At 45.4% G+C, this 9,241-nt stretch overlaps 1 long non-coding RNA gene across 1 annotated transcript; it reads left to right on the top strand.

Moving 5' to 3' along the window:
- The first annotated feature begins 5,785 nt into the window (after nucleotides 1-5,785).
- Nucleotides 5,786-6,636, top strand: LOC120408623. Its single transcript, XR_005600828.1, has 3 exons — nucleotides 5,786-5,876; nucleotides 5,960-6,035; nucleotides 6,279-6,636. It is a non-coding gene; the product is annotated as an uncharacterized LOC120408623 (long non-coding RNA).
- Nucleotides 6,637-9,241: the final 2,605 nt, after the last annotated feature.

Below are 9,241 nucleotides of genomic sequence, written 5' to 3'. Positions count from 1 at the left end.
CGTAATGGAGCAAGGAAAGTACTGTATAACCCAACCAACTTCTAATGCAGTAATGCAGCTAACCCACTAGGGAGAGCTAATGTATCGTTTTCTAGTATCAGAGAAAAGTGGCATTACAGTCTGTGTCCCTTTGTTTTAACAACCCTCAGGATTATGGTAGATGCAGAAAAAGACCTGCTCGTATATTTTGGGTGGGCAGGATGGGGCAGGAAATCCACACTTCAGCCCCAAAACTTCTTGTCATGAGCAGTTATACCAGCTTGTTTTTAAAGCATGAGAGTTTAAACAGGAAAAGCAAAGCACAGTGTGCATCTGTTGCATATATTTTGTTTGTTTATTTTTTCTGCAATTCATCAAATCCCACCCCCCTGCCACCCCATCTGTGTAGCTTGGACTGGGAAACTAGTCTTTCTGCATCTTTGTTCTCCACCTACAAAATGGAGATAATAATATTCCCTTGGTTTGCCTTCTCTCTTTCGTTGGCAGACTCTTCAAGGCAGAAGCATATGGAGCCTTGATGTGCTACTGTAACACGAATACAAGATTAGCTGAGGTACACCACCAGCCTGGGAAGGAGATACTGATGATCCTTTGGGAAAGAGGTAAATTCCTCGTGGAGAAAGTTGGGCATAAGAGGAGAAGGTGGGACACTTTTCGAACCGCCAAACCAGACTCAGGTTACATTCAAATTCTCATTTGGGTGAAGTCTCTTCTCTATTTTGAACACATTCTCTCAGTGCTAATTTTTATTATGTAGCCAAAGAAATAAGCTGCAGTTCATCAACAGCTGTAAAGGTTGTTTTAAACCACCAGAGGCTGCTATTACCATATGAAACAACAAGTCCCCAACTCCATTAAAGAGCAGGCAGCGTTTTTCACAGGGCCAGAATAAGTTGGAAAGAGGAAAAGGATGACTGGCAAAAGAAAGGGTTTCTGGCCCTTTAATTTTTAAAAAGTGTGAGAGGGAAAGTGTCCCTTTCAGTGTGAGATCTTCAGTGGAATCCAAATTGCTCACACCTCTGGCATTTCTTCCTCTCTCTCTTACACAGACAGTTATCGTTACATTCTTGGCATGCAAAAAAGGCATAACAACTGTAGTCATAGGACCAAGAATTTCAATGCCAGGGCAGTGGTAAAGCAATTACACTTAGAAACGAGGTGCTAGATTCTAGGTCGCACCTCTGGAGAGAAGCAGCAAAGGCATAGGCCAGGAAGAGGGGGCAAGGCGGATGGTGCCACTTCTGTGCTACCTAGACTCTAGACTGCTGCAGAGACCAAAACAGACGCTAGTGTCAGTTAGCGCAATGCCTGGGATGTGCTGTAACTTATGGCAGCCTTACCCAGCCTAGAATCTCCATAGCGCTAAGCACTAGGAGCATGGCCCCTGTCCCATCCTCATTCCTCTGCCCACTACCTCCCCTGTATGCCAAGCTCTGAGGGGTGACAGAGTAGGGCTACTACACTGTTCCTGCATCAGAGGAATTTTTTCCTAGCACCTTGTGATCTCTTGATGCTGATGGAGCAGTAGACAGAGCCTGGAGTTGGACACCAGAATCTGGCTCAGTGTGTACAACACCTATCTACAGCCCTGTCTTCACACATCACAGATCTCTCCGAGGGAAGCCGTTCACACCTAAGGCGAGGCCAGCACTTCTCTTGGACACCCCTTCCAAATGGTGGATTTCGCCAAGCTAGAATTTACTACATTGAACAACAAAATATAGCGAGAGATTGTTGCGGGGAGGGGAGCAGGGGAATTCCTTGATTTACTTCCCTCGCACAGTCCATGCAGCTGCGGGCTGCTCTCTCTGCAGCTTCTTGGCTGTGGATGCTGGCCAGAGATAGCTGCACAAGTTGAGAGCAGTGTGAGTCCATGTGTTGGGAGTGCTGTCTCCCCATTGGGTACACAATATTCTTACTTTTTAAGGGTTTTTCCACTGACTTCAATAGGCACTGGATTGGACTTGATTTTCAAAAGCACTTATGGGATTTAGGAGCATGAGTCCCATTGAATTTCACTCCTGCCACTCATCCCAGTGTTATTGGGATGAGTCAGTTCCATCATTTCTTTTATACATTCAGGGCATGGTTTTCAAAAGCACCTATCAGATTTGGGAGCATGAGTCCCGTTGACTTTCAATGTGACTTCCGCTCCTAACTCCATTAGGCACCTTTTGAAAATCCCACCCTAGGTGCTTTTAAAAATCTCCCCTAAGTGCATAAACCCCAACATGGGCCATCTCAGCCACTTGGCAGGAACTGAGTTCTGTGATCCCCACATACTGGACTTAAAATGAGTTGCTGAAGCTCCTGATTTCAGATACATTATGGAGGTGACACATATTCTGGCTCTGGAGAAGAGAAGGAGAAAATAGTTTTCATACCTACACAAGTGAGTATTTCCACATAATTCATGGAATTGGAATTCAAATATTGCTTTTTTATATTTGTCATGCTTTTTTATATTTGTCATACTTTTATCAGTACACAGTATAGTCACGTTATGTGTTTAGGAAAATGTTCATTTACCCAATGGTTTTCACAACCAGATGGTAAACTTTGATTATATTTTTTTAACATGAATGACGCCAGATAGAATTCACTGGAAACTGATAGCCTCTACTTATCTGTATAGCAGCTACAATACAATGCAAACCTCCTCATATGCCACAGCCCAAATGACTTCCTCTTGGTGTGAAACTGTAAGGCAGACTTTGACCACTCAACCATTGGGATGGCTGATGAGCAATGGCCATAGTGGTTTTCAAAGAGATACTTGACCACCAGGAGTTGAACTTCGATCTTCAACTCTTTGTCTATGATAAGCCACTGAGCAGTGGGGTGATGGTACCACCTTTCAGTCACCACTGTTTTAGGTGGCATCTGTATCAGACATATAGGGGATAAAGTCCCTGGCCCTCTCCACAGCAGGCTTTGAAGCCAACAATTCTTCTGTGAGAGTGATCATCCATCATGGCTAGAGTTAAATGAGAATTAAACACTTGTGTAATTGTCTGCAGGACCACAGCCTAAGAGACTTTTACAGGTGTGAGGAGGGGCAGAGGGGACGTCAGAGAGGTGGGGTGAATACCCAGTTGCATTGTGGGGAGAAGACACACCTTCAAAGATCTTGCAAAGCTGTGAGTTTGGAAGGTCACACTGTCCCCCTTCCTTGTCTCTCTGAAGGAATGGTTTGAAGAAAATTCTGTAAGATGAGCTTTGGCATTTCCAGGCACCTCTGTTTCCACAGGAGGTGTGTAATTTGGCCCTGCGACAGCATGTTGTGCAAATAGCAACTGATGTAGAACTCTGGTCAGTGAAACAATAAATAGTGGCTCTGGAGTAGCCTTGATTAGGAAGAGCTGAGCCTAATTAGATTAGGATGGGCTGAGGAGAGCCCAAGAGGCTAATTAGCCTATTTCCCAGGGGATAGAATAATAGAATCATAGAATGTGGGACTGTGAGAGGTCCTCTAGTCCAGTCGCCTGTACTCATGGCAGGACAAGTATTATCTAGACCATCTCTGACAAGGCACAGAAAGGAAGTGCTCAGGTGTGCGGGGTGTGTGAGGGAGACTAGCAGGATTTTCAGTCAGAGCCAGGTGAGATCTCTCAGGGGGAATTTCCCTTCTGTCTTCACCCTCCTTGGCCGAGTGAACTAAAGGTTGTATGGTGCATAGGCGCCGACTTACCCTGTAGCCTCAACCTCCCGCTCCACTCCTTCCCTCAAGTCCCCGCCCTGCCTCTTCCCGCCCCTCTTCCCTGCCTCCTCCCCCGAGCATGCCCCATCCCCACTCCTCTTCCTCCATCCCCAAGCTTCCTGCACCCTGTGAAACAGCTGTTTGCAGTGGGCGGGAAACTCTGGGAGTGACAGGGAGGAGTTGGTCAGCAGGGTTGCTGGCAGGTGAGAGGTGCTGGGGGAGCTTGGCTGCTGGTGGGTGCTGCTGTGCAGTGCCCGCTAATTTTTCTCTGTGGATTTGGTGCCTATGGTACGGTGTTGCAAATATAGAGTTGCACTAGTTTGTATAGATGGCCTGGAGAACACCCTATAAAATTGAGACATCTGATCACACTATCCCACCCTGTCACAGGCCCCAAAAGCTTTGGACCAAAATCCCTATAAAGACAAAATTCTAAACTATAAATCTTGAAAATAAAAAATTCAGAGAGGGTCGGTTTCCTTTACTGGTGTTTAAATGCTTTCTCCACAAAATCATACTGTAGTAGCATGCTAGTAGGAACGTTGTGACAGGTGGATTTTCTCTGTCCTCATGATAATAGTTAACCCCTCGGTAGTACTCATCACCATGTGTTCTCTGACAGGTTTCCATGCCCTGTTTAGGGTTTATGCCCTGCCCTCTGTTCCCATTTCCAGTTGTGTACAGGTTTGGTGTATTGGCCATTTTGAATTTTTTTATTATTATTATTTTTCTATGTTGACAATGTTGTGTGCTTGTGATTTGTTTGATTTTTTAGAGAAAAAGTATGAAAGAATAGAAAGAGAGGCCTTAAAGGAAAGGCGTTTTTTAAAAAGAAAGATTGGTTAGGTTTAGTAAGGAGAGATGTTGGTTATGAAAGAAAAAGTTTGAAAAGAGTGAAAAGGAATAGAAAAAAATTTAAAAAATGAAATAATAGAAAACATTTGAAATAAATTAAAAAAGCAAAAGGTTTATTAAATAACAGAGGAAAATATAAGGTGGATTGAGAGAGGTTGGTTATTAAAGAAAAGAAAGATTTTTGGTTAGGTTTATTAAGGAGAGAGGGTTTTAAAGAATAGAAAGCACGGGTCACTTGCTGGAGGATTCTCTGCAGCTTGAGGTCTTCAAACCACAATTTGAGGACTTCAATAACTCAGACATAGCTTAGGGGTTTGTTACAGGAGTGGGTGGGTGAGATTCTGTGGCCTGCATTGTGCAGGAGGTCAGACTAGATGATCATAATGGTCCCTTCTGACCTTAAAGTCTATGAATCTGAGTCTATAAAGAAGAAAAAGAAGCACAGGGCAAAGAAAGAAGGGTTTTAGAGAAACAAATAAAAAATAAAGCAGCAAGAGAGTCTGTGTTGCTGAACACATGCAGAGCGAAGCATCTTACCCCTACGGCTGCCGGTAGTGAAATGACAGCTGTTCTGGGTGGCAAGACTTGGGAGGAAATTACGTCAGACCAATCAGAAGCTGTTTTACAACTATGTCGTTGAACACATTTTTTCAGAAGCAGGCTATCGTGGAGTAGATTATTTGAAAAACTCTAGCCAATGAGCATTTGACCATGTGTATAAAGCTGTGCATTTTTGTGAATGGTGGTTTTAAAATTGGGAGCCTAGACACTACGGCCATGTCCTTTTACAAGACGCCTACAGATGTCAAGAAGCCCACATTGTTTTTGGTGCCCCTAATTGTGGTCAGAAGTGACACCTCGTTTACACTTATTTTGCTAAAGAGACAGCTGCAATGCTGAACCCAGCGTTTCAGCCTGAAATAGAACCAAAGAACCAGGATGACTTTATGGAGTCGTCGCTGGTTCTAAAAAAAGGAAAGGAATAGCATGTGAAAAAAATTGTTACCGGCTTTGGAGAAAGCAGACTCGAAGGTGGAGGTAAGGTGATTTGTATTATTTTATAATAAAATGTTGAAAAATTATAAATGTTTTATATGTTACTAATGAAAGTAGGGTTCTACATCCAAAACAGGACTTTACTATGGCTCATACTTATACAAAATCAAAATGTTATGGTTAAATATATTTGTCCTTTTTATAGGTAGGAATGGAAGAAGAACCTGTATATGGGGACATGGCAGCTGAGGGATCGTCAGAGGACAGGGATGCTGAAAGCCAACCGACTGACCCTGAGTCATGAAAAGATGGAATCATTGTTATGGTAAAAGCAACTGAAAGTTTTACCAGTTGTGAAAAAATTATTACAATTATGTGCTTAAAATAGATTTTTTTGGTTTTCGACAGAAAACCAAGTCAGGACCGTACAGCTCTGGTGTGTAGCGAGTGGCCATCAGATCCAGATCCGGAAATGCACGATGAGGTAAAAATGGCTTAAATTATTCTGAAAGAAAATATATCTATAAGGTGGGGTTAAACACAGCGGTATGTCTGTGTTTAATAGCAGGGACCTGATACGGTTTCTGACGGCGCGACGGCTGGGGATGATGAGTCAGAAACAGACAAGGGTATGATTTAGGTAGCACAAGTAAATTGTTTGCCTTTTTTATTTTTAAAAGATTGCAACAAAGAATTTAAAACATTCTTTTTTCTCTGCTTTTGACAGACATCTTCAGAGGATGAAGAGGATAAAGAGAGACATACTTCGAGAGGAATAACTGTGATATGCATCTGCTGGCTTCGCATGAAAAGTAAGGAGGTTGATCAGCAGACCTGCAAAGATGACATTATGGCTGACGTTATTAGGGCTGTTGTAGTAAAAACCATTTACCGTTGTTTGAAAAGAGAGCTTTTTGAAAACTCTGCAGCCTGTGCGAGAGAGCCTTCCAATGATCTCAGCCATGTCTGTTTGACTTGGGATTGCTCAAAAACATTTCACCAGATTAAGATAAATTTCTTCTCATCTGAACATGGTTCGGGTCCTAAATATAATTATGGCTGAAGCCTACAAACTGAAGCAGCTTAACATGACCATTGAAACTGTAACCAAAGTTGTCAAAACGATTAGAGAGGGAACAAAGACACTAGACCCATTGGTATTGCTGGTAGTTCTTTCAAAGAAGGTGTCAGCAGAAATTGGCTGATCGGTGTGTAGTACGGTTCGTAAAATTAGTCCTAAAACTTTTTACATGCCAGTTCCTTATCCTAAAGAGTAAAAAATAAAAGCCTGACTTTTGATTAAGATGCTATGTAAAATAAAAAAAAAGACTTGTATAACCGTTTGTTATATTCCTTTGTTTCAGTATTAAATACATTTTGTTTAGCCATATCCCATATTACTCTGCTTCTGCATTAAATAAAAACTAGTCTTTCAAAAAGTAAGATGTGTATAGCCAGTTCTCTATTAAACAAAAGCAAAACTTGATCGTGCGTATACATGTGATTTAAAGTAAGACGAGTTATACATGACAAGGTTGCTAAAGAAAATTAATTACTTTTCAGGGGAAGTTGGGAATTCTGGCGGTGTAGCGCCATTATTTCAGACCACTAAAAACACTGTAAAACTTTAAGCAGAAAGCAGTTGGATCTTGGCTTGTGGATCAAGATGCTTACACTTTACATAAACAGGCAAGAATTAAATTTAAAAGAAATGAAACGGTTGTGTCTGATGTGGACACACAAGGGCAGGCAGAGTTGGTCGACATGGCCCCCTATTCTAATCACAGCAATGGTTGTAAATATATTTTAATGGTGATAAGTATTTTGTGTAAATACGCCTGGGTGGTATCTCTAAAGAATAAGATCGGGGAAGAGGTGGCAAAGGTGTTTAAAGCTATTTTTAGACAAGGCTGCGTGTCTCAAAAATTACAGACAGATCGAGGATAAGATTTTTTAAACAAAGCTTTAAAGGCATTTGTGACATTCCCCTGGTGTTATCTGGACCGGCGATCTGCTAGGTCACGCCAATCCTTGACTCTGGGATCCAGCCTTACCCTGCTCTGCTGTGAGAACCCCCACTCCCGGGTTCAAACACAGCCTCTGGCACAGAGGTGGGATGTGGCCCGCGGGACCCTCCTGCCCAGCCCCGGAGCTCCTGCCCCTAGATGCTCACCCCAGGCCCCTCCTCTGCAGTTCCTCTTCCCTGCAGCCTCAGCTCGCTCACTCCGCTGCCGGTGCAATGTGCCGCTGCGGGTGGCGGGGCTGTGAGCTCCTGGGGCAGTGCAGCCTGTGAGCTCCTGGGGCAGTGCAGCCTGACCCGGTCTCTGTGCTGCGCGGTGTCATGGCTGGCTCCAGCCGAGCAGCGCGGCTGTCTGTCCTGGTGCTCTGGGGGAAGGGAGCAGGGGGGATTGGATAGAGGGCAGGGGAGTTTGGGGTGGTGGTCTGGGGGCGGGGGAGTGGATGCAGTCAGGCGATCAAAGGGTTGGGAACAGGGGGGTTGAATGTGGGCCGTCAGGAATGAGCGGGGGGGTTGGATGGGGTGGTGGGAGACAGTCAGGGGCAGGAGTTCCAGGGGCTGTCAGGAGAAGGGGTGGTTGGATGGGGCAGGGGTGGGGTGGGGGCAGTCAGGAATGAGAGGGATGGGGTGGTGGGAGACAGTCAGGGGCAGGAGTTCCAGGGGCTGTCAGGGAGAAGGGGTGGTTGGATGGGGCAGGGGTGGGGGTGGGGGGCAGTCAGGAATGAGAGGGGTTCCAGGGGCTGTCAGGGGACAGGGAACGGGGAGGTTGGATGGGGCAGGAGTCCGGGGGGGGGCAAGAAGGAGGAGGGGTCGGATAAGGGGCGGGGCCGGGCCATGCCTGGCTGTTTGGGGGGGCACAGCCTCTGCTAACCGGCCTTCCATACAGTTTCGGAAACCCGATGTGGCCCTCAGGCCAAAAAGTTTGCCCGCCCCAGCTCTAGCACGTAACCTGCTCCCAGCTACGTGAGTGAGCACTTTTGGCCAGCCGCTGCTGGGATTGTGCAACCGAATGACACTAGCTAATATCTCTGGTCCCAGACATGGCCCTAGGAATCTCTGTCTTGCAGTGTCCGTTATGCCCGCTGGAAACTTGTCACAGAGTGTGGGGGAGTCAGGGCCCTGCACTCTTCAGTTCCTGTGATTCACTGTGACTCTCAGCCAGCCAGTAAAACAGAAGGTTTATTAGACGACAGGAACACAGTCCAAAACAGAGCTTGTAGGTACAGACAACAGGACCCCCTCAGTCAGGTCCATCTTGGGTGGCAGGGAGCCTAGACCCCGGCCCTGGGTCTCCCTCCATTTCCCCAGCCAGCTCCAAACTGAAACCCCCTCCAGCCGTCTCACCCAGCCACACCCCCCATCTCCTTCTCCAGCCTTTGTCCAGTTTCCCAGGCAAAGGGTGTCACCTGGCTCCAACCCCTCCTGGGCTCAGGTTGCATGGCTCAGGTATCATCCCTCAAGTGAAGTTAATTAGCCCATCACCTCAAGTGAAGTTAATTATCCCATCACCAATGCAGACAGTACCAGTAAAACTCCCATGTCAATACTCCCCACTCCATCATAACACAACAAGCTTATATGAGTTCATCAATTTAACAAAGAAATTGATATGTATCAGGCTTGTTATCCCAAGGAGAGTCTCTGGCATGCTTCAATCCAAACACATTGCTTCA

The sequence above is a fragment of the Mauremys reevesii genome, linkage group 6, assembly GCF_016161935.1.
Source record: "Mauremys reevesii isolate NIE-2019 linkage group 6, ASM1616193v1, whole genome shotgun sequence".
In the NCBI taxonomy this organism is placed as follows: domain Eukaryota; kingdom Metazoa; phylum Chordata; order Testudines; family Geoemydidae; genus Mauremys; species Mauremys reevesii.
Note: the sequence above shows the minus strand (reverse complement) of the source record. Positions and strands in the feature narration are given on the sequence as shown.